At 36.7% G+C, this 25,022-nt stretch overlaps 1 pseudogene; it reads right to left on the bottom strand.

Moving 5' to 3' along the window:
- Positions 1-12,501: 12,501 nt before the first annotated feature.
- LOC138153350 (eukaryotic initiation factor 4A-I-like) lies at positions 12,502-13,811 on the bottom strand (annotated as a pseudogene).
- Positions 13,812-25,022: the final 11,211 nt, after the last annotated feature.

Raw genomic sequence — 25,022 nt, 5'->3', positions numbered from 1 at the left:
GATATGACCTTGTCTCAGAAGTAGTGAATCACAGTGGAAGTTTGTTTCACCATGTTCAGGCCAGTGTCACTCAGTTGTCCATGTCCAAAGCAGTGTCACCAAGTGCTCTAACCACTCATTAAGGAGAGAAGACTAAGATGCCTTTTTCCTCCTCTGTACCTACCTTTACTTTGTGATCATGAGAGAGTTATATCATCTCTCTGTGTTGCAGCTTTCTCAATTAAAAATGGTCATCAATCTTTATTGGTACCATTATTTAGTATTATATTCCTTAATTAGCTATATAACAATGCTTATTTATCTCATAAAGTTATAAAGCATTATGTAAATTGTCACTAAAGATATCATAACCAGAGTCAGATTTTCCCAACATGGAAACTCCATGGGATTAACATAGGGTGTTTCAGAAGTGAAATAACTCTTTCAGAAAAGTCAACTCCTATATGATGACTGTAATACATTAAGTAAAGAAAACCTTAATAATGAAATATCTTCCACAGTTAAATAGAAAAATAATCTTTTTTTTTTTTGGCTTTTGGAGGACAATTGGAGTTAAGTAACTTGCCCAAGGTTACATGGCTAGTTTGTGTGTGTGTCTGTGTGTGTGTGTGTGTGTGTGTGTGTGTGTGTGTTAAGTGTCTGAGGCCAGAACCGAACTCAGGTCCTCCCGACTCCAGGCCGTCACTTTACTCACTGTGCCACCTAACCGCCCCCATAATTATCTTTCTTTAGCCATAAAGGTAGCCTGGTGTATTTCATAGGATGCTGGAAGGACTTGGATTCCAAACCAGCATCAGACACATACTACTATATGACCATGGGCAAGTCACTTAAACTTCTCAGTGCTTCCAGGATGCTCTCTAAAACTTTAAATGATATATGACTTGCCAACCTATATCCATAGAGAGGTTTTCCACACCAGAGATTCTCTCACAGTGATTAAATCACATGATCTGTCAAGGGGATAGGGGAAAAGAAAGGAAGAAAAAAAAACCTGGTCTTGCCCACAAACTGATCCAGTGACCTGAGAAATTATAGGTTGAAAGAGCCATTAGGTGATGGAGAGAACTATTAAGAGCAGAAACTGATGACTGATGATTACCTTTTGTATTTTCAGCTATGAATTTTGTACCTCTATATATGAATTTTACCTCTATAAGAACAGAATACTGTATACTTTGAAAGGCTGAGTTTTCCCCCCTAAAATGTGACCTTTTAACTAATAAATAGATGACCACAACTATGAGGTTCCCCTTCCAAATTATGACTTTTGGAGAATTTTCAACTTGTCTTTGGTTCTCTTTTTCACACCTCTTTAGAAGGCCTCTGTCTTGGACTTTTTATACTATGTTAGGAATCATGGTGCCATTTTCTGATTTTATTTTTATTTTATTCTCTCTTTCAGTTAACAATTATCTATTTTACCTCTCATGTTGCCCCCCCCCAATTTAAAAGCAAAAGAAAAATTTTATAAAATTATACCTAGTCAAGCACAAGAGATATCCATACTTCCCATGTCCAAACAGGTGTATCTGATTCTGCATCTTGAATCAATTACCTCCCTATCAGAAAGTGAGTAACATAGATCTTCAATCCTATGAAATTACAATTGGTCATTGCATAGATCTGAGTTCTTGAGTTTTTCAAAGTTGTATACCTTGTGCTAATTGCAAAAAGGAATTTAACTATAAATATACTGAGTAGCATAACCATCTAAGACCAAATGGAGTTAGGCAGAAGTTTCAGCTGCCTCTCTATCACAAGCTACTAATTTTCCTCAATCAACAATACATACATATATACACATATGAATACATGGATATATATTTGATTCAATGGAATATACTTCAACAAGCATTTATCAAATGCCTAATATGTGTCAGGCCTTGTATTAGATTATAGAAAGATGCAAGCAAAAAACACTAGAGCTTACATTTCATTATGAAAAAAGGAGGAAGAATGGTACTATGATTTCACCAGATGAGGAAACTTCCTCCATCAATTCAGGTACTACATTCTCTGTATCTTATTATTTTAGAAAATTACCTATTGCATCAGGAAGTTAAATGACTAGCTCAGGGTCACATATCCAGTATGTACCAAGAGGACAGATATGCACATTGGAAATGAAGTCAAGAGAAAGACAGGGACAGAGAGATGTTAGAGAGAGAGAGAGATAGAGAGAGATATTAGAGATAGAACAATAGAAATAGACAGACAGACAGATAGATGATAGATATTGGTGGGTGAAGAGGCACCTAGAGTAAGGAATCAAATAAAGGTTTTTGTAGGAGATAGCACTTGAGCTGAACCTTGAAAAAAGCTAGGTATTCTAAAAGATCATTATTCCCACAATTAGCATTAGTTATTTTTCTTTGACCTACAGGTCTGTAAGCACCAGAAAGATACATTTTTTGGATCTTTTGATTTGGGGAGAAGAAAAACTTCTTTTTTAATTATGGCGGTCAGTTACTGCACCCAGAAATAGATCACCATCTTTGTGCTTAAGCAACTAAATAATGATATAAATGAATAAATGAGTATTTTTTGGTTGGAAGAGTTTGTTGCTCAAAGCAATGGAGAGATCCAGTAAAGTTTAATTCCCATGAAGAGTTCTGAAAGCAAAGAGTTTAGAGATAAAATATTAATTTTGTGTTTGCATTCGTGTGTATTTGTATTGATTTACATGGTAAGTAGTTATTAATTTCAACTTACACTGTCACAATATCATAAATCCAACATATTATTCCTTTCTAATCAAAGGGCAGAGAATTGGTTATGTGGTACATGTAACAAAGATCATGTCTATTCCATGTATTTCCAACATCCTGTCCCATATTAAAGACTTTTAGAGCAGGAAGATAACCTCAAAAAGTCATCTTATCCAACTTCCTACCCCCCAATTGGTGAAATTCTAATCATATAAAACAGATAGAATTTGTGGGGGTGGGAATAGATCTCCAAAGCTATGATTTCATCAGCTTATAAAACTCCCAGTGTTTCAAATCCTCCACTGGTTTAGAACTGCAACCCATCTCTAGCCTATAGTCAGCATTTGTCTTGCCTGGGCTGGACCATGGAAACGATAAGTGTTTTGCCACCAGTAGCCCAGCTATTTTGTGTTAGGGGTAGAGTTTGAACCCAGGTCCTCCAAAATCTAAAACCACTCCTCTGTCCACTATACCTCACTGAATCTCTAGATAGCTGGGTATCTGAAAGATTCAATTATATTCTCTCTATCTTCCTATATGCAAGGAAAAGAAAGACTCCTTCACACACACACAAATATGCCATCCATTAACATTCTATATGGCCTCTGGTTTCTCCACTCAACCTCCACAAGGAGGCTAGTATAGGGCCAGCTCTTGTCTTCCCCAGTTGCTTCTAGAACACTTGCATTCCATGAGCTTCAGATGAGATTTTGCAACGTTTGTTGTCATTGTAAAAGATCATTTAATATTCCGTGGGCACATGCCATATGTTTTGAAGGAAGATGATAAGTACTGTTTTGTCACTTTTCCTTGGCAAAATGTAAAATGAAGTGAAAACAAAGATACTTTCCATACATGAAGCTTTAAGAAAATATTGGAGAAAATATTGCAAAACTAGAGTGAGTGAGCTGCCATGAATGTTATTTATTTTACTCCTGAATTTTATTGGTTGGGAAAGAAGTCCACAGCTTTCCTCCTACAGCTTCACAATGGAGAGTTGTAGCACTGAACCTTGGCCAAGATGGAACTACATCTTCTAGAAATATATATATGGTCTGCAAAGCACAGGAATAGGGACCATTTTTTCTCCAACTTATGATGGATTCAGCAAACCTTTCTTTTCTTAAATAAAAGTAACTAAACCTGCAGACTTGCACTGGGGGATTGAATTGTGACAGCGTGATACATAGGAGAGAGGGCTATGGTGGGATTAATGTTCACAGCCATGGAATTAAATGCTTTAAAACATCCTAGTTAATATCCCAGGGAATAATAAAGAGTAATACCAAGTAATATATAATCATAATATCATATTAGATAGGAAATCAATGGAAAGTCAGGTAACCATACTGCAGCAGTGTGTTTATATTGTGACAGGCATGAACATACACACATATACATACATATGTATATGAATACACACATACACACATGTGTATTCATATACACACATTCACACACATATACCAATGTGCATATATGCATATACATATATTCATATTTCTAAGACACCTTACTACCATAGAGCTAAAATTGAAGTAAAAAATAACTGTGATAGAGTACATAATGTAGTATACATTGCAAATTCCATAAAAGATTTTTTAAAATTACAGTAAGCCAAACCTTCAGGTATAATCCTAGAATAAGAGAATTCCAGAGTTGGAAGAGATCTAAGACCTGACTCATTTAGGTGAATTCATATCTAATCAGGAATCCCCCATAGCCCATCTAGCTCCTATTTGAATACCTCTCAAGCAGCCCATTCTATCTTTAATTTTTTTTTCAATTAACAAATATTTATTTTACTCCTCATCCAATGGAAAAGGAAGGAAGGAAGGAAGGAAGGAAGGAAGGAAGGAAGGAAGGAAGGAAAGGAGGAGAAAGAAAAACAAGATCCTTATAACAGATAAGCATAGTCAATGAAAACAAATTCTCATGTTGGTGATATCAAAAAATGTGAATTGTTCTGTATTACTGTATCACCTATATACCCATGAGAATATATATTATATATGTACACAAATGTGTTTATATACACATATATATTTGTACATATATAACCTTTTCCTCTTTCTTTTTCTCTTTGGGTTGTGGGCTTAAGTGATGGCATCTTTGGGACTGTGGGAAAACAGACACATCAGTGCAACATTGGTAGAGAGAGCAGTGTAACAATTCAGCTCAATACATTTGGGGGCAACATTAATTGTTAGGAATATTTCCCTTATATCAAACTAAAATCTGGATCCTCTGTATCATCTATTAATTCATTGTTTCTTGTGTCTTTTGGGAACAAGTTAAAAAAAACCAAACTAATCTCTTTTCTGAATGACATCCATTCAAATACTTGAAGATAGCTCTTATGTCTTCTCTGGGCTGAACATCTTTAGTTAGTTTAATTGGTCCTAATAGAGTGTTAGCTCTTGATCAATTGCTCTCCTCTGGACACATGCTAACCTGCCTGTGCCCTTTCTAGGATGTGGCACCAAGAACTAAACACCATACTCTAGGAGTGGTCTGACCTAGTCAGAATATAATAAATATGTTAAAACTTCCTTCCTTCTATACTCTCTTCTGTTAAACTGTCCTAAGATTAGTCATCCATTATATATTGTCATCTAAGTAGCACAGTGGACAGAGTGTAAGACTTGGGGTTAGGAAAACCTGACTTGGAATCCTGCCTCAGTCACTTGTTGCCTGTGTGATCCTAGGAAAGTCACTTAACATCCATCTGCCTGAATTTCCTTATTTGTAAAATACAGTTAAGAACAGCAGTTACCTCACAGATCCATTGTGAAGGTCACAAACAAGATGTATGTATACACTCTTTGCAAACAATAAAACTTTATATAAACACTAGCTACATCACTATACTTTAAGCTATGGTCATATTCATTCTTTTATTTTCCTCTTCCCTCAACATATTTTTTTTTCCTTTTAATGAAGAGTCCCCATCGTTGTTTTGCCTAGCAGTCGTTATAAGCATCTGCTAATTCCAAATTTTAGCCTTTCTCAGATTAGTAATTGTCTTTTTTTTGTATGTTTAACTCTCTACTTATCTCACCAATGCTGGAAGTGCAGTGATGCTCTCATACTGAACACCATTGCTGATTGGCATGGGAATTTTGACATACTCCTTTTCCACCCTGGGTCCATTCACCCCTCCCTAGGCAGTCTGGTGACTATACCTCCTTGGAACTCAATATATTGGTGTGGGACTTACTACAGAAATTTGATTGAATTTAGACATGCTGTAGTTTCAAAATCCTGAGCTCCAGCAATCCACCAGCCTCAGCCTTTCTTAGTAGCAGGGATTATAGACATACACCACTTGGTCTGGTGAAATAATTTTTAATAAATGAAGTCACTTTTTTGTTCTCATTCTCAATCACACATCTTTGTTTCAATGTTAAAAAAATAAAGAAATTCCTTATTCAATGTTTCACCATGATAGAATATAAGTTCCTTGAGGGCAATGTCTGCATATCTAGGACTTAGCATAGTACCTGATGTGTAATACTTAAATGTTTGTTGAATGAATGACGCCATGAATATTATTAACATTATTAGTGTTCTTCTCTTGGCTATTATTTCCTCATTTCTACAGTATAAATACTGTAGCATATTTCTTTTTTTCTATAGCATATTTCTAAAAACTTATAGTTAACATAGCCATCTCAGATAAAACTTTAAAAAAACATAATTCCTTGAACCTTTTGTGTGTAGAGACAGCTTGAACCATCTACTGAGAGCTGATTGTTAAATTTTTAGCATGAGCATTCGTACTTCAGAAATTAACAAATGCTATAAATCAGGGCTTAATATCTTGCTTTGTTGTATGTCCTGACTTAATAAAATGATAGAGAAAATGTTCATAATGCAGATTAAAATTAAAAGTATGTCACGTATCTTTATTCCCACCAAGGGCTAGTTGTTACATCATTTACCAGTATACTTCTGCTTTTGCATCTCTGGCAATTTTAATCTTTTCCATGAAATTTCAGTTTGATTTAAAAAAAAAAACTAATACTAAATGATACTTTGGTGCTCTGAAATGTGTATGAAACGTCTTTCACTCCTTACATTTTCTACCAGACATGATCATTGAAGTTTGATTATGGTTCCTAGAATGTCATCAAATCATGAAATAAGATCTTGAAGGCCATGTAGAGGTGAGAAAACTGAGTCTCAGAGAGGATAAATGGCTTTCCCAGGATCATAAAGTCAGTGTCAGAAGCAGGATTTGAGGAGGGTGGAGTCAAGATGGCAGAGTAGAAACAGGACCTCTGCAGTTCCGGCTCCCACCCCCTCCAATTCTTATAAAAGGTGACTCTGAACAAACTTTGGAGCTACAGAATGCACAAAATGACACAGAGAACTAAATTCCCTCTGAGGACAGTACAGTAGGCTGGCAGCAAGCAGCCAGTACAGTGCTCTGGGAGCTGACCCCAGCCCCTGGCAAGCCAGAGGTTTTAGCCCCAGGGTGGGCCTGACCAACCACACACTGGAGGGTCTTCAGATCACCAGCAGCTATGGCAGTTTCCAGAATTATCAACCCATACATGCTAAGGACAAAGGGAGAAGTCAGTGCAGTGTGGACTTTGGGATCCAGCAGTTTGGGAGTATGTCAGCCTTTGCCCCAGGGTGAGAAGTAGCTGAGGAGCAACAGCTATGCAGCCGCTGTCACATGGCATCTTCAGTTCCTGGCCTGCAGATTGTAGGGGAACCAAGTGACCAGTTTGAGGGTTAATTGCTCTTGCTTTAACCTGCTTGGATCTGGATTACAGTCAAGGGTGGAGGTCCTGGGGTGGGGAACTAACCTGCTAGAGCATGTGGAGGCTTCAGAGAGGGCACCCAACTAATACCTTTGGCAGCTGAGAAAACCCCAGCATTTGGGATGAAGCTCCCCTGTCTGGTGGCAGAGTCTTACTTTGACAAAAAACCCAAAAGTCCAGTAATTCAGTGGCAACATGAGCAGGCAAAGGAAACAAACCAAGCAGAGCAATACAACTTTACAATCCTATTTGGGGAAAAAAAAGGATCAAAGCATGGAACAGGAGGAAGACAGTGAAGTCAGAACTCCTGCACCAAAAGCTTCCCAGAAAAATATGAACAGGTTACAGGCCATAGAGGACCTTAAGAAGGATTTTGAAAACCAAATAAGATAAGTGGAGGAAAAATTGGGAAGAGAAATGAGAATGATGCAAGAAAATTATTAAATGAGAGTCAACAACCTTAGTGAAGAAAATAACACCTTAAAATAGACTAACTCAAATGGCAAAAGAGGCCCAAAAAGTCAATGACAAGAAGAATGCCTTAAAAAGCCAAATTTGCCAGATGGATAAAGAATCTCAAAAGCTCACTGAAGAGAATCATTCCTTCAGAATTGAGCTATTTACATTCCTACATGGAAAAACAATAATTGTAACTTATGATACTTTTCTCAGTATGAGAATAACTGAAGGGAATAGAAATGTATATGTGCATATACACACACATACATACATATATATACACACACACATATATATATGTCTATACAGGAAGGTATATAGGCATATAAATACATATGTGAAAGTGTGTGTATATATGTGTACAGGTATACATAGAGGTCACAGGACCAATTTAATGGGAAGGGATGATATTTAAAAGGTGAAATTGAGAGGTAAGAGAGGAATATAATGAGAGAAGATGGGGAGAGACAGAATGGGGTAAACTATCTCATATAGAAGAGATAAGGGAAAATGGTTACTGTGGAGGGGAAGAACAGGAAGGCAAAAGGGAATGGATCAACCTTATTCTCAATGAATATGGCTTAGGGAGTGAATGACATACACACTAAATAGGGTATCTCACCCTACAGGAGAGTAGGGGGAAAGGGGATGAGAGGGGGGATGATGGAAGGGAGGGCAGGCTGGGGCAGAGGAAAGTTGGAAGCACCCACTTTTGAGAAGGGACAGGATCAAAGTGGAGAATAGAACAAGTGAGAAGTGGGATAGGAGGGAGGGAAATATAGTCAGTCGTTCACAATATATCTACTATGGAAATGTTTTGCATAGCTACACATGTACGAATTGCTGTACTGAAATTGCAACCTGTACTGAATTGCTTATCTTCCCAGTAAGGGTGGATGACAAGGGAGGAAGGGAATGAATCTGGAATTCAAAGTTTTAAAATCAAATGTTTAATATATGTGTGTATATATATACTATTATCAATATTATTTTACATGTAACTGGGAAATAAGATATACAGGCACTGGGGCATAGAAATCCATTGTTCCCTACTGGAAAGTTGGAGGGGGTATTGGAGAAGATATGGGAGAGAGCAGATTGGAGGAGGGTATATCCAGTGGGATCACTATTTTGGGGTGGCAGGTAAGGGAAAAATGGGGAGAAAATTTGAAACTCAAAATCTTGCAGAAATGAATGATATAAATTAGAAGTTAATAAAGCATCTGATTAAAAAGAAAGAAAGAAAGAAAGAAAAAGAAGCAGGATTTGATCTCAAAACTTCCTCCAAATCTATTTATTCTACCTACCATGACACCCAGCTGCCTCAGACATTTTCTGTCTGTCTTCCAAGAATCATTGGGTCCAAGTCCTTCAACTATCTACATACTATAATACGAAACAGAGTACTTAAGAATAATGATGTATAGGCCTTACCAGTAGAGTTCAGCATATTGACCAATAGTGATAATCTTAGTCATATCAGAGAACCTGTACCCAAACTATAGTGGGCATTTCAGAATGCTTCAGAATGTCAGACCCCCTAACTCTTGTTAGAATGTAAGCTTCTTGGTGGTGAGGAGTATTTAATTTATTTGTATCCCTGTTGCCTGGCATTGTGCCTAGCAAGTACTAAACACTTAGTAAATGTTTGTTGATAGATTGAAGAAATTATCTCTATTTAATAGATGATAAAACTAAGTAATAATAATAATATTTTTCATATTTACCTAGTAGTTTAAGGTAATGTTGCTTTCTTCAAAGCAACAAAGGGAAACAGGTAATGTAAGTATTTTATCATACCCATTTGATAGATGAGAAAACTGAGGCTCAGAAAAATGAAATGCTTTGGTCAATCAAATAGCTACCACTGATCTTTCTATTGCACTACTCAGTCTTTTAAAAAGGTTAAGGTCACTTACTTAAAGTGAAGAAATTAGTGAGATTGATTCTTGAAATAACTTAAAACAAGAAGGATGCTAAACATTTGGGAAAACTACTGACCCTATTATTGCCTAAAAAATTAAAAAAAATATCAATAACCACAAGCAATGTGCCAACTTTCAAAAAAAAATTCAACACACAATTTAGAGTATCCTTGATTATGATTTAATGGCTTGCAAATGATATTCTGTACTAGACCATAGCTTTACAATCATACTATTGACTAAAGAGTACAGATAATACAGTTTACCCATTGTGATTATTTGAATTATTGAAAAATTTGATCAAGTAGAGAATCCATAAATCAAACAAGAGATATTTATTGTGTCAATTATGTGCAGAAACTATGTCCTATGTGTTACTGTGTGTTAAACATTATCTTCGGTGTTCTCCTCCAGCAAGGTATCTAATATGCAAACATCAGAATTAGAAAAAAAATCATTCCTTGAAACTATAACAACAGCAATAACTTTGGTGAACCTCTGATTATTCATAGAAAATGAGACATAAATCAGAGAGTCATTTGTTTGTCAAAGGTATTGTGAAAGATATTCAGTAGAGGTCTGAACAAGAGAACTTAATTAAAGATAGTAAAGAACTTTAGATGCTCTTGTTTTCAGATGGCATTTTAATGATTATAACAAGCTCTTTTAGAACATTACTGAGCCTCACCAATGAGACCCATAATTGCCACCCAAAAAAAAGTGTGTCTTAACTAACCACATAAGGAAACCTGAAGATATGCAGAATGCCTAGTGTCTTCCCAGTTGAATTGGCATCCTATAGAAGTAGTCCAGTGAAAATAATACAAATATCCAGGACAAAAACTGTCCATAAAATATTAATTGACCACAGAATAGTGGAAGGTGAGGAAAGTGAGCCAGATTTCCTTTGGGAGATTCATCAGTGCTTTTAATGACCCTGAGAATTTCTCTGAAACAAAGGCCCATTCTTTTAACACCAATATTCTTGTAGTGTTGGAATATGGCTATGAGTTGTGGAATATACCTTAATCTTCAAAGAGTTAAAGTTGAGGGTGACCACAAGAGAACAATGGAGAGCGGGAATAGTGAGCATGAGTGTTTCAAAGCATATTATTAATGAAGAATTTTCCTGGAAAACTAACCTAAAGGATATTAGAGAGATGTCATGATGGGAAAAAAAAGGTAGATTAATCATGTGGCAAGAGAGAAATAACTGATAGATAGCCTATATGCTCAGCTAATATCTGGGAGTAGTTGAGTGATCTAGAGGAAGCCATCACTCCCCCCCAAAATTTTGTCAACATGATGAGGATATATGGGAGGACATGTATAAAGAGTTGCAGAGAATGAAATGTGAATAGGTTGCTATGGGAGGAATTATCTATTTCAGTGTGATCACAGATCCATTGACATAAAAAATGAACTCATCCAAATAAGCATTTACCATAAAATTATGTTTTATTAGAGTAGGAATTGGGATAGTGAATGGACCCATTAGTATAGGGAAGTTATAGAAAAAGAAAAATCTTCTCTAAGGACAGATCAGCACTTTCTCATAGAATTATTAGGATAATTCATCTTTTTTTGCAATAGTGTAAGATTTGCCACAAAAAAACAACAACAAAAACTTTATCATGTCAGTACTATGAGGTGTCTTGTAAGAATAATAATGACAATGAGAATAATAATCATTAATAATAACTATAGTGCTTCAAGGGTTAGAAAGATATATATCTATATAGGTATATATGTCTCTAAATGTATATAGAGATAGAATTATATATATGAAACCTAATTTCGGTATTTGCATTAACCCTGTGAAGTAGATACTATTATTATTCTCATATTACAGTTAAAGAAACTGAAGTTGATAGGGATCAAGACTTGTCTAGAATCACACAGCTAGTAATCATCTAAAGCAAGATTCCACCAGGTCTTCCTGACTCCCAGTCCAATGCTTGATCGACTATGACATGTTGGATGATCCAGTTAAGGGTCTTTAGGCATATAGCTTTCAAAAATAATGATTCTTACCCATTGAAAAAGACGATTAGCAACCTTTGGCCATAGAAAGAACATATTGGATAAGAATCAAATGTGGATCAAATGAGATAATACACATAAAAGTTTGGGATTTTTTTGTAAACTTTAAAGTGTAATGTAAATGGAAACTTTATTGTTATTAAAAATCCTCTTGTCAGTGAAAACAATGTAATTCAACAACACCCCTCCTACAAATTAAAATCCTGCATCCTTCTTCCAACCCCTCTTAATCCCAGTGGCTTCCATCTGTTAATTATTTCTGATTTATCCTATATATAGCTTGGTTTTTATTTACAAGTTTTCTCCCCCATTAGATTGTAAACTCTATGAGGTCAAGTACTGTCTTTTGCCTTTTTATGTGTGTGTGTCTCCAGTGTTTAATGCAGTGTCTGACATATAGTAGACACTTAATAAATGTTTATTGAATTGGATTATTGAATAGACAAAATTTATCTACATTACACATCAATAACAAAATCACTGAATATCAGAACTCAAAGCAATATTTTTTTTCTTTTGCCTCAAAAATTGACATTTATTCAAAGTAAAAAAAAAAGGAAAAAATGACAAAGGTGTCCATCCCTAGTTCCCCCATCCCATCCAGCTCCCCCTACCCCCATCCCAGAGAGCAGGTCCTTGGGTTAAATCAGATGGGAAAAGCCCCTCAGATGAGGTCAGCCACATTGAGAGGCATCTCATCAATGGAGGTGTTATAGAAGGTCTCAATGTCTTGAAGAATCCTCTTGTCTTCCTCTGTCACCATGTTGATGGCCACATCTTTAAGACCAAAGTGCCCACCATGGCCAATTCTATGAAGATAATTCTCCCAGTTGGTGGGAAGGTCATAATTAATAACTGAAGACACTTTCTGAAGATCAATGCCTCTAGCCAATAGGTCAGTGGTAATAAGCACCTGACTGGAACCTGAGTGAAACTCCCTCATGATTAAATCATGTTCTTTTTGGTCCATGTCTCCATGCATTACAGAGACAGTAAAGTCACAGGCATGCATTTTCTCAGTGAGCCAATCCACCTTTCGGCAGGTATTGATGAAGATAACAGCTTGGGTAATAGTCAGCGTTTTATACAGATCACACAAGGTATCTAGCTTTCATTCCTCTAGTTCCACATTTATGTAAAACTTGACGAATGCCTTCCAGTGTCAACTCCTCCTTCTTGACTAGAATCCTGATAGGGTCCCTCATAAACTTTTTGGTCACTTACAGCACATCTGAGGGCATGGTGGCTGATAGGAGTACCACCTGAGTATTGCCATTTAGTTTCTGGAATATGTCATAGATCTGGTCCTTAAAACCATGACTCAACATTTCATCTGCTCCATCCAGAACGTTGATGTATTTAGGAGATAAGTATCACCCGTTATGCATGTCAAAGATTTGGCCTGGGGTGCCAACAATGATGTGGGGAGCTTCCATCTGCAATTTCTGAACCTCAGCCCTCACATTTGTTCCTGCAATGCAGGCATGGCACGAGCCACCCATATAGTCTCCCAGTGCCATCACTACGTTTTGCATCTGTTGAACTAGCTCTCCAGTGCTTGCCAAACCAAGGCCTATGTTGCCTTTAAGTCCAGTTCAATCTGTTGCAAAAAGGAAATGGCAAAGGTAGAAGTCTTCCCGGTCCCAGACTGGGCTTGAGCAATCACCTCATAACCCTTGATACAAGGAAGAATTGCACGTTACTGAATAGCAGATGGCTTCTCAAAACCATAGGCATATATACCATGAAGAAGAGATTCTGAGAGGTTCATATCATCAAAGCTATCCACAATCTCATTCCAGTTACTCTCAATGACTCCATCAGGGTCCATTCTATCAGGGCCATTGTCTCTGGATCAGGAATCCTGACTCGCAGGCATGATCCTGCGAACTAGGGCAGAGGATCCACCTCTCGACCACTCAAAGCAATCTCAACCCTCATTGATTCTACTTCCCTCATTTTATAGATAAGGAAACTGAGGTCCAGTAAGTGAAGTCACTTGCCCAAAGTCATACAGTCAAAAAATGCCAAAGTCAGAATTCAGACTTCTAATTCCTAATCCATTATTCTTTCAGCATTTTCTTTCAAAAACTAGAAAAGATCATGGTTCAAAGACATGGTTTACATTGCTGCATAGTATTTTCTGAAGTCAGCACCTCCATGCAAATCCTTTGGAAAGGAGGGAAAAGACAATCTTCAACCCAGAGGGAAGCTTACTGTGCAATTGGCAAGTCTTGAAAATCCATCCTGGAGCTTGCATGTGTCCCAATGTGTATCACTGTACCAACCATTTCCAGACCTCCATTGTTTAAATCCTAAACAATAGTGAATATGCAACACTTCCTGTCATTTTAGACAAATTTAGGGGCACACACTGAATCCTGACAGCTCCTCTATTAATCAAACAAGGCTCAGCTCTCTGCACACAAATAAGAAAGCCACTGGATGCCACTGAAATGTGTGGGGTCTGTTAACACTTAAAATGGGGAAAGCAGAAAAATATAAAGTTATTTTTTAGGGAAAAAAAGCAGAAGACATATGATTGTTGCTTCAAAGGAACACCTCCCCAACAAAAGAGTTAGCTTTTATATATATATACTTTCAATTATTCATACTAATGGAAGGGACTACCATTGTGGATGATGTAAAGCAAGAGGGTATTATAGCAGATGAATCTCATAAACTGAAAGGGTTCCTGATGCTGCCATATGGATCCAGATGTTCCTAGGAAGAATCCCTCTAATCTACTAGCAAAATTGAACTCAATATGTAAAGTGCTCCCAGGTCCATAGAAGAAACATAAAATGCTAATATTATTTGATTAGGAAAAAAAACTATGACAATAGGAGAAGAATAGGACAACACAATGGCACTATATGTGTGTATACTATCATAGTATCTCTCTATTTTCTCTCTCTCTCTCTCTCTCTATATATATATATACACATTCTCTGTGTGTGTATATATATACCTATATATATATATATACCTATATATATATATAGAGAGAGATTTTGATATTTGCAGTGACCCTGTGAAGTAGATACTATTATTATTCTCATTTTACAGATGAAGAAACTGAAGTTCATAGGGATATATATATATATACAGAGAAAGAGTATATATAGATAGTATACACATCTATAGTGCCATTTTGCTGTCATATATATATATATGAAAGAATATATATAGAGAGATTATACACACATATAGTGCCATTTTCTGTCATAAATATAAATATATATATATATATGGAGAGAGAGAGAGAACATAAAAAAGAAAGAAAGTATTGTAAAGACAACTGTATTTGGAAGTCAGGAGCCTTTCTAGTGACAGTTCTACCGTTAATGATCTGTATGACCTTGGACAATTTTCTTGACCTCTCTGAGTCTCAGTTACTTCAACTATAAAATTAGGGTGTTGAACTAAATGATTTCAAATGTCCCTTTCTAACATTCTTTGATCCTTTGCTGGCTATGAATTCAAACTACACTCCTACAAAGTATGCCCACCATTCTCCCTTGGGTAATTTCAGTAACAAGTCGTGCAGAGAGCAGTTATATTAATGAATCTCAGAAAAATGTCAACCCCATCTCAATAAAGCTTCAAACTTAAAAACCTATGGAATGACTTTCAATCAACCAAAACATTTGTCATTTCTTACATTTCAGCTAATTGTCGGCTTTCACAGAGAAGGTGTTATTTATTCCACATGAGTGACTCCCTATCCTGTGGAATAAATATTGTTTGCACAAGTGCAAGATAACAAGATGAATGCCACCCATGTGTCAAATATAACTTGCTAGATCAACTCAACTGTGGATCGGCAGTTCATTACATCACTATTAGCTCCATCCTGATGTTGAAAGCGGATGTCCAATGTAGCTATTGAACTTCAGTAATGTGGGTGTATAAATTGCTAGCCACTCAAACCTGGAGGGCTGGTTTACTCCATACAGAGTTATGAAATAATGATAGTTCGTATGCCTACAGTTCCCAAAGGCTTACAAAGCACTTTCCTCATAATAGACCCACAAGGTAGGTGATGTCAGTCTTATTAATCCCATTTCACATTTTGAATAAACTGAGACTCAGAGAAAGGGAGTGACTTACCTTGCATTCCACAACTAATAAGAAGAGTTAAAACCTAGATACTCTGACTTCACATTCACTGTGTAATATACTGCACCACAGCTGTCAACAATTTAGTTTTATATAGGACTTAGAAAACTTCTCTAAGAAGAAAGTAAACTCCCATTTCTCCAAAACTTTTGTAGTAGCAAAGAACTGAAAACAAACTAAATTCCCATTGATTGGGGAATGGTTAAACAAAATATGAGCCATGGATGCAATGGAATATTGCTATACCATAAGAGTCAGAATCACCCAAAAAAGGGTCTCCCAACTCTCCTTTTAGGAAAAACCAAATATGTGCAGAATGTTTAACATCCAGATGATGCAATTTTATGGGAAATCCACATAGCTAATTAAGTACAAATGCCCAGCAAAATTTGTCCATACAAATGTCCAGGACAAAAATGTCCAAGAAAAATTAATAGAGCTTAGAATAGTAGAGGATGAGAAAAATAAGCTGTATTGAATGAATGAATGAAAAATATCAATTAAATAATGATTAACTGCAAATCAGTGTGCTAATTGTTGGGGATACACACAGAAAAGTGTTAACAGTCCTTGATCTCAAGGAGTTCACATACTAGTGACGGGGCCAGCAGATACAGATTTCTACTATAAGTCCATTGGAAATGCCCAGTGAACCTGAGGGTGCAGTGACAAAGTAAATGATAATACATCTTCTCTAGTATAATTTTCAATAATAAAATCTTTTTTTAAAGCAATCAGGGTTAAGTAACTTGCTCAAGGTTACATGGCCAGTTATTGCTGGGTGTGGTGCTGAGTATCTGAGCCCGGATTTGATCCAGGTCATCCCGACTCTTACTCACTGAGCCACCTGGCCACCCTCAATAATAAAATCTTACTCACTACTAACGTTGAACAAATTTATGATGCCAAGAACTTTGGTATTAGGAGCTTTCATTTCCAGTTCTAAAGTATTATGACTAATGGTTGCCACATTACATCCTTTATGCCCTTGATGATGGCTTGTTGAGGGGCAAGGATGAATTGGACTGGAAGCAGGTCAGTGGGTTTAGAATACAGATATATCATGTATAATATGTATACATATATTATATGGTATATATTTCTATATTTTTATGTGAATATAAGAAACAGAGGAGCAGAGGACATAGGAACTGATCTAAAGTGAAGTAATCAGAACTAAGAAGACAATAAATACAATGACTACAAAATGTTGATGGAAAAAACAAGAACAAGAATCATAAAATGATACTAAATACTATGCAATTATATTGACTTAAATCTGGGTCTAATAAGAATTAAAACAACAACAAAAACTTCCCCCTTCTTTAAAAATTTTGAAGAATGTGAGCATGAAAAATAGCATCATATACTCTTAAATTTGGTTGACATATTGCTTATTTTTATTGAAATGCTTTCTTTTTTTCTTTCTCTGTCTCTCTCTCTATGTCTTTTTCTCTCTCTCTCTTATTTTTTGGTACATTGTGAAGCTCTTGGGAGGGAAGGAGGATTGATGCATTTTGAAATGGAGGTAATGCCAAAACAAAAGTTTCCCTTTTTATAAGGAAGAAAATAATTAGTATTTTCTGAGTAGGAGAAATGGCAATAAGCCTAGTTATGCTGAGTGTCAAATATCAGAATTAAAAATACAAAGTAGATGTTCCACCATATAATACTTCTTATTCCCTGAGTATACTGTAGGAAGTGATGTCTATTGGAATTACATGAGCTCTTCCAAAGAACCAGTTTTCCTACCAGTCTACAATGCTCAATAATGCCCTGGTGTATAAAAAAAAGTTAAAGTAAATTCCACAGGTGCCCAATTTAGTAACTGGAGCTGCATTATGATATGGTGGAAATAGAGCCCCAATCCTGGAATCAGAAGGTACCTGGGTTCCAATCCTGGTTCTGACATTGCCTAGTCCCAATTATTTAACTTCACTGAGAGCCAGTTTTGTCATATGAAAAATAGCAACAAGGATTTGTGTATCACCATTTAGGGGGATGTCTATGAGGAAAGTGTTTTGTAAATCATAAAGAACTCTCTCTCTCTCTCTCTCTCTCTCTCTATATATATATATATATATATATATATATATATATATATATGTGTGTGTGTGTGTGTGTGTGTGTGTGTGTGTGTGTGTGAGAGAGAGAATTATTACTAGTTTGAAAGGATTGAGTCTATTATAGAGAAGTAGCATTGTATAATGGAATGAACACCAGATCTGGAGTCAGGGAACCCGAGTTCAAACTCTTATCAATAGCTTGCTAACTACTACACCACTAGTGACAGCTGACCAAGACATGCCACGTCTCTAAACCTCTGTTTCCTCACTTCTAAAATAGGAATTCAATGGATTGCACTGCCTGGCTCACAAAGTTTTCCTGAAGAAAGCACTTTTTGAACCTTATAGATCTATAGACTTATGGACTTCTATTGTGAAAAAATTTCCTCACCAGTGGGTTCTTTGGCTTATTCAGCATGACAGAGTCCCATTTGAGTTCTAACAGGTGCTTACAGAGCTCTCTTGACAGCCTCTTATCTAGATTTGTGTATTTGGTCTTCCTTTCCTTTAGAGAAGATAAAAACTAAACCAATTAGAAATATGTAGGTTTGACACAATACACCATAATGACTCCTGAGGCATGAATAAGACCTATGGCAATACAATACAAATACACAAATACTTACATTAATGTAACAACATATACTCTCTTCCCATCACTTCCCTTTGGAGTTGTTATAGCCTTTATTATGCCGATATGCATTTGCAAAATTCATAGCATGTAGGAGTCGATGACATTACAGTATGATTTGAAACTCACAGCATTTGTGAAGAAGCAGAAATGTTCAGGCTCTTTTTCTTTCTTAAGTATGTAAAAACATGAATACAGCTATTGATGTGAAAATCGATTACTTTATCCTGATATAGATGATAACTATTTGGAGGCAGAACCACATCAAGACATAGGTCCATTCCTTGGAGACCAAATATCCATCTATGAAGTAGAAATGATGACAGGAAATGAAGAATTCTAGTTGGTACCAATGAGTGACGTCATCATTAAGATAAGACACAGATGATCAGTTCAGCTGAAAGATGAAATTCAGAACCTTTCTGTGACTGTGCTACTTAATGAATTACTCCCAATATTCACCTCCTTCATGGTTAACCATGTGCTGCTAAATGGGAGCTGGAGGAAGTCATAGTGTTTACTGAATCCACATCTAGCTAAGTGAATAGTTGACCTTGGAGTCAGAAAGACGACTTGGATAATATTGCCTCAGACTTTCTTATTAGCTATGTGACCCTGAACAAATCATTTAACTTCTCTCTTACTCAGTTTCTTCACCTATAAAATGGGGGAAATCATGGTACTTCCCTCACAGGATTGTTGTGAGGATAAAATGAGATAATATTTGTAAAGCATTTTGCAAATCTTAAAGTGCTGTATAAATAGGTTTTCCGATCTCTGCCGAGCTCTCATTACAGCAAGGAAATCCTTGTACTCCTCCCTAATTTATTCTCTCTCACACCCATCTGTTCCAAACCTTTTCTTTTCTCTTGGAGAGTTCAGTGTTTCCCTCCTCCCACTGTCTCAGTTACAGACCTCACCTCATACTTCACTGAAACAATTGAGGCCAGTCACAAAGAACTCTCTCTTCACTCCTTCTTAATTCAGATCCTTCTAACATCATCCTTCATTATCTTCTCTTTCATTCTAGTCTATGACAATTAGGGAGTCCCTTTCTTAATCAAAGTCAATACCTCTACGCTTACCTTTGACAAAATCCTTTCTTATCTTCTTCAATAGATTCCCCACTTGTATCACCTCTCTGTCTCTCTAGTCTTTGATTTCTACCTTTTGACGGGTTCCTTACCTGTTCACTGCAAACATGCCCAATTCTTCACCATTTCTTAAAACAAAACAAAACAAAAAAAACCTCTCCCTAAATCCTAAATCACTCTTGGTAGTTATGATGCAATACATCTCCTTTCTTTGCTAGCTAGCTTTGGACCTCATCATTCAACTGAAATGCATTTCTCTGAAGTTACCAGTGACCTCTAAATTAATAAATCTAATGACTTTCTTTCTCAAGCCTCATCCTTGACCTTTAAGAGAGTCAAAGATTTTTTGAGCTGGACAGGACCTTAAAGATTACTGAATCAAACTCCTCATTTTACAGATGAGGAAACAAGTACCCTGAGAAGGAAATGGCTTGTCCAAGGTCACACAGCTAGTTAGTGACAGATGGGATGATTTCAATACCCCAATTCATATTCTACCCATAGAAAAGAAGTTGTGCTAAGAAAAAAAAAGGAAAATACTCTAAGAGTTGAGTATTGCAGGAAAGAAAATGGCCTTGGCCTGTCCTCAAACCTTAGCAAACATGAAGCTTTGCTAGCTACAGGATAGGGGAAGGGAACAATATTTATTAGTGCTTAATATGTGTCAGGAAATGCACCAAATGTTTTTACAAATATTATCTCATTTTCCTACAAGCCTATAAAGTACTTGTTATGATCCTCATTTTATAGTTGAGGAAACTGAGCAAGTCAGCAGTTGAATGTCTTGCCCAAGGTCATATAGCTAGTAAGTATCTAAGGTTGGATTTGAACTCATGTCTTCCTGACTCCAGGGCCAGCACTGTGCTACCTACCTGCATCTATAATAGAAATAGAAATGAAGTTTATAACACCATATGATAATTCTCCTGCTCACATGATTTATCTTCCCAACATCTAATGATACCTTCTTGAGCCATATTATAATCAATATAGGCAAAGTGCTTTGACAGTAGTGATGGAGCTGATCAATTTTAGACAAAGGTTCTGGCATCAAGCTAGACAACAGTTTTATATATATATATATATATATATTTTTTTTTTTTCTTCTATCCTCCAAGTTCAAAGCTAATATAAGCATATGGACTTCCAGAAAGCTTGCAAACGATAAGTGTGATTGAATACAAGTGTTATCCACCCCATTTTACAGATAAACAAACTGTGGGAGAGATGAAAGTCAGTCCAGGGTTCCTGAGTCCCCAAACAGTCTAGGATGGCTGACTTCTGGCAGTAAAGAAATGTGAGTCTAATCAGCACTCACATAGTGATATTCATAGCAATTCAACAGTACATACAGCTCGTCCTTAGAGAAACATAATAATGCAATACTAAATTCAGAAAAGAAACTTGTAGGGAGAAAAAAACAGATCCCAGGTAGAAAAATAGATGTCTGATGCCTCGGGGCATCATTGACTATAACTTTAGCAGACAGAGGGTTAAAATCTTTTCCCTGTCATTCATTCCCATATTCTAGGATTGCCTGATTCATGACTCTGTTGAACCACATCTTGCAAACCTATGACCCCATGGGGCCACACTTTGCCATTAATTTGGGAATGGCACTCCCTTTTGAAATCAGTGGGAATTCTAGAGGAAAATTAATGGCTGATGCTGGCCTTTACTCAGTAGAATACAGACAATAATGGTTTGTGGAGTTTGGGGAGGGGGGCAGAGAAAAGGATTAATTTGCAGCATCGTGGTCTGTGCTGAATTCCCAAGCCTACCTGAAGAAATGCTTGTTTTTCAAAAGATGACGTAGGTGTGAGGCATGAGAAATAGTGAAAGGGAAGGCAATGAAGAATACAAATGCCACATCATTCCCAGCTGGAAGTGTCTCAAGTTAGCAGTTGCCTAAAATATTTTTGTGATCAAGTATTTGTGTAACCACACGCATATGGAAGTGTAAAGTTTTAAAAATGTACTTTTTCTCCCGTGAAAGATCTAAGATTAAAACACGAACCTTGGTGTATGTAATACTCTATTCTAGCTCCTTTTGCATACGAGGTCATATGTGGATTCCTTTAGATCAGGGGTGCTTAAAGTTTTCTGTCATGGACCCCTTTGCCAGTCTGGAGCAGCCTATGGACTCCTCAGAAAAACATGTTTAAGTATATAGAATAGAAAAACCTTAGGATTACAGAGGAGACATATTAAACTGATATACAGCTATCAAAAAAATTAAATAAGTTCATAAACCACAAGTTAAAGATTCCCAACCCCCCAAAAACCTTCTAATTATACAAGTGAGGAAACTGAGTTTCAGGATGATGTGAGGAGATGGGTATTAAGTGACTTGAACAAGGTGACATAACTACAAAATAGCAGATCCAGGAATGGAATATAGCAAACGACTTAAAGATTGTTTTTCTTTTGTTTATCCAGGAAGATTCTTTATTGTGTGTGTATGTGAATGAAAGAAAAATCAAGTAATCAAATCTCATATAATTATTTTTATAATGTACTATATCAATGACTTTCCTTAAAAACTGAACATAAGGTATGACTAAGTGAGTTTCTTGCTTGAGAGACCTGAAACAGAACATATCAGGATAAATTGAGATGGACTCTCTCTTTGTATCGTTGACTCTTTCCTATTCAAAAAAGAAACAGGATGCCACCAATTTCACTGATTGCCAGTTTCAGTATCAACTTATCCAGGCAATGATAGGCCCTTTACAAATGTTCTCCTAATGTTATTTTCCCAACAAAAGTCAGAGTTGACCTGTAGTTCTTAGAGCTATTGTAAAAGGGATCCATTGTGTTTTACACTATCTCTATGAGACCAACTGGCTGCTTAATTTAACATAACAGAGTCTTCATCCAGAGAACACTGTCAGAGTGTTTAATATTAAGGGTTGTCAGAATTAGGATTCATTTACATCTGACTTATCTAGTGTTTCAGGGCAGCAAGACCTAATGTTATTGTAAAGATTAAACTTTCCCAAGAAACACATGGCATGGATGGCAGAAGCATGTGATTGCAGGTAGTTGTACTGGCCTGGGCCAGAGCCTTGTGGGCCATCCGGAAAACTAAGCCTTTGCAAATTTGTTGTCCCTGTCATAGCTGCATAATGGAAAGACTGAAGGTTTTCAGAGCTTCATTCTTATTATTTTTCTTTGCAAGATTTGTTGGCACTAAGTCAGACTCATCAAAGCAGCTGCTTCCTCCCTCAGACATTTACAATGCCATCGGCTGGGTTGTGTTGCCTGTCAGGTGAGTGGACCTGTGTCTGCATAGAACAAAGGGATTTGGGAAGGGCAGAGAGGAGGCTGATGAAGAGGAACAGAAATTAAAAGATGATTCTCAGAAAGCTAAAAGAGTGTACACCTCACTTTTTTTTTTAAAGCAATTGGGGTTAAGTAACTTGCTCAAGGTTACACAGCCAGGTGTTTCTGGGTGGGTGCTAAGTGTCTGAGCCTGGGATTCTATCCCCCAGGTCATCCTGACACTGGAGCCGGTGCTCTTACTCGCTGTGCTACCTGGCTGCCCCTACATGTCACTTTTTAACATTTATTTCAGTGCTGTCTCAGATTGTGCTCATTTACTAAGCCAACAGTCTAACAAGTATTTATGAGGCACCTATCATATGTGAGGTGCTACTCTCTGGGGATATGAAGACAAAATTTAAAAAAAAATATATATATATATATATATCCCTGCCCAGAGCTTATGTTGGTCTATCTTAATCATGCTGTTAAGTTTCTTCAACTTGGACAACTTGAAATGATGAAGGAATCTCCTAATTGGCTTCTACACCGGAACATCTGATGACTTAGTGAACCCTTTACAGGAAGCAAAGGTTCTAGTCATTCTTTTACTATGCCATTTCAGTACCATTATATAATTCCAAAACTTCCAATGAGGGGTAAAGAAGGATTGATCATTTTCCATGCCCTTGTGGCAGCTAGAATGGGGAACTTAACTAGTTACTGCATGACTTTTCTGCTTTATATTCCCTGTACTGAGTAGGTGATTAAACATCAGCCTTAAGAGAAACATATCTAAGCATGGAGGTAGCCTTCAAGTTCAAGAGGTTTGGGAATTCCACAGTTCTAGGGAGGAGAGATGACAGGGGGCCAAGGTAATTTCTTCATCAAAGAAGATGAATATAGATATGATGACGACCAATAGTTCTTTGGACAGTTCAGTAACAAGGTGGGATGTTGTTATAAGTACTTAATGCTTCCCCAAACTGCTTTATATTCTGAGGAGATTTAAATGTTGGTCTCCCAAAAGAATGTAATACTTGTTACAACTTATGTTATGCTTTTAAGTCACTGTCAATTTATAGGATGTCACTCCACTATTCAAAAATATTCATTGTGGGGTGGCAAGGCGGCGCAGTGAATAGAGCACCGGCCCTGGAGTCAAGTCCATTGAGTTCAAATCTGGCCTCAGATACTTGACACACTTACTAACCATGTTACTTTGGGCAAGTCATTTAACCCCAATTGCCCTCAAAAAAAAAGGAAAAAAAATTCATTGTTTTTCTCCTACCAAATAACAATAAATTCTTGATCCTAGAACTCGAGATCTTGCACAATTTCACCATATCCTTTGTTTTACACCATTTTTCTTTGTATATTCAATGTTCCAGTCAAACCATCCCCTATTCTTGTTCTGACCTTTGTTCATGTTCTCTCCCATGACAGGAATGGACACCTTGCCCACTCCCATTTCTATTTGTTGAAGTCCTTCCCTACCTTCTAGATTTGCCCCAGATGCTTCTTCCTCCATAAGTCTTCCTTAACACCACCAACTCCCATCCCCAGGTGAAAACTGCAAGTGACTTGTAACTCCTCAAATTTTTCAGTCTTTTCCTGAATTTCTCCTTTGCAACCATTTTTTTTCATTTTCCTATAGTTATCTGTACAAATAGTTCCCTATTCCCAACACTTCCACCACACACATGTTAAATATACCTTAATGAAATTATTTTTCCAGTATTCCTACAGTAATCTCATGCTATAGAAAAAAAAAAGTAAAGGTAGCTTGATTTGCTTTATTCTTAATGATATTCCTTCTAACTTCATTACCATTGCTTCCTAATGATGGTGAATTCTAACAGGTTCCTAGTGACCACTGTTATCATAATCTTTTTTTAAAAAATGATAGTAGAGGCAGTTAGGTGGCACAGTAAA

The sequence above is a fragment of the Petaurus breviceps genome, unplaced genomic scaffold (assembly GCF_028583685.1).
Source record: "Petaurus breviceps papuanus isolate PSGF00001 unplaced genomic scaffold, PetGlider_PUasm1.0 90977, whole genome shotgun sequence".
In the NCBI taxonomy this organism is placed as follows: Eukaryota; Metazoa; Chordata; class Mammalia; order Diprotodontia; family Petauridae; genus Petaurus; species Petaurus breviceps.
The sequence above is the reverse complement of the archived record's forward strand: the minus strand, read 5'-3'. Positions and strand labels throughout refer to the sequence as shown.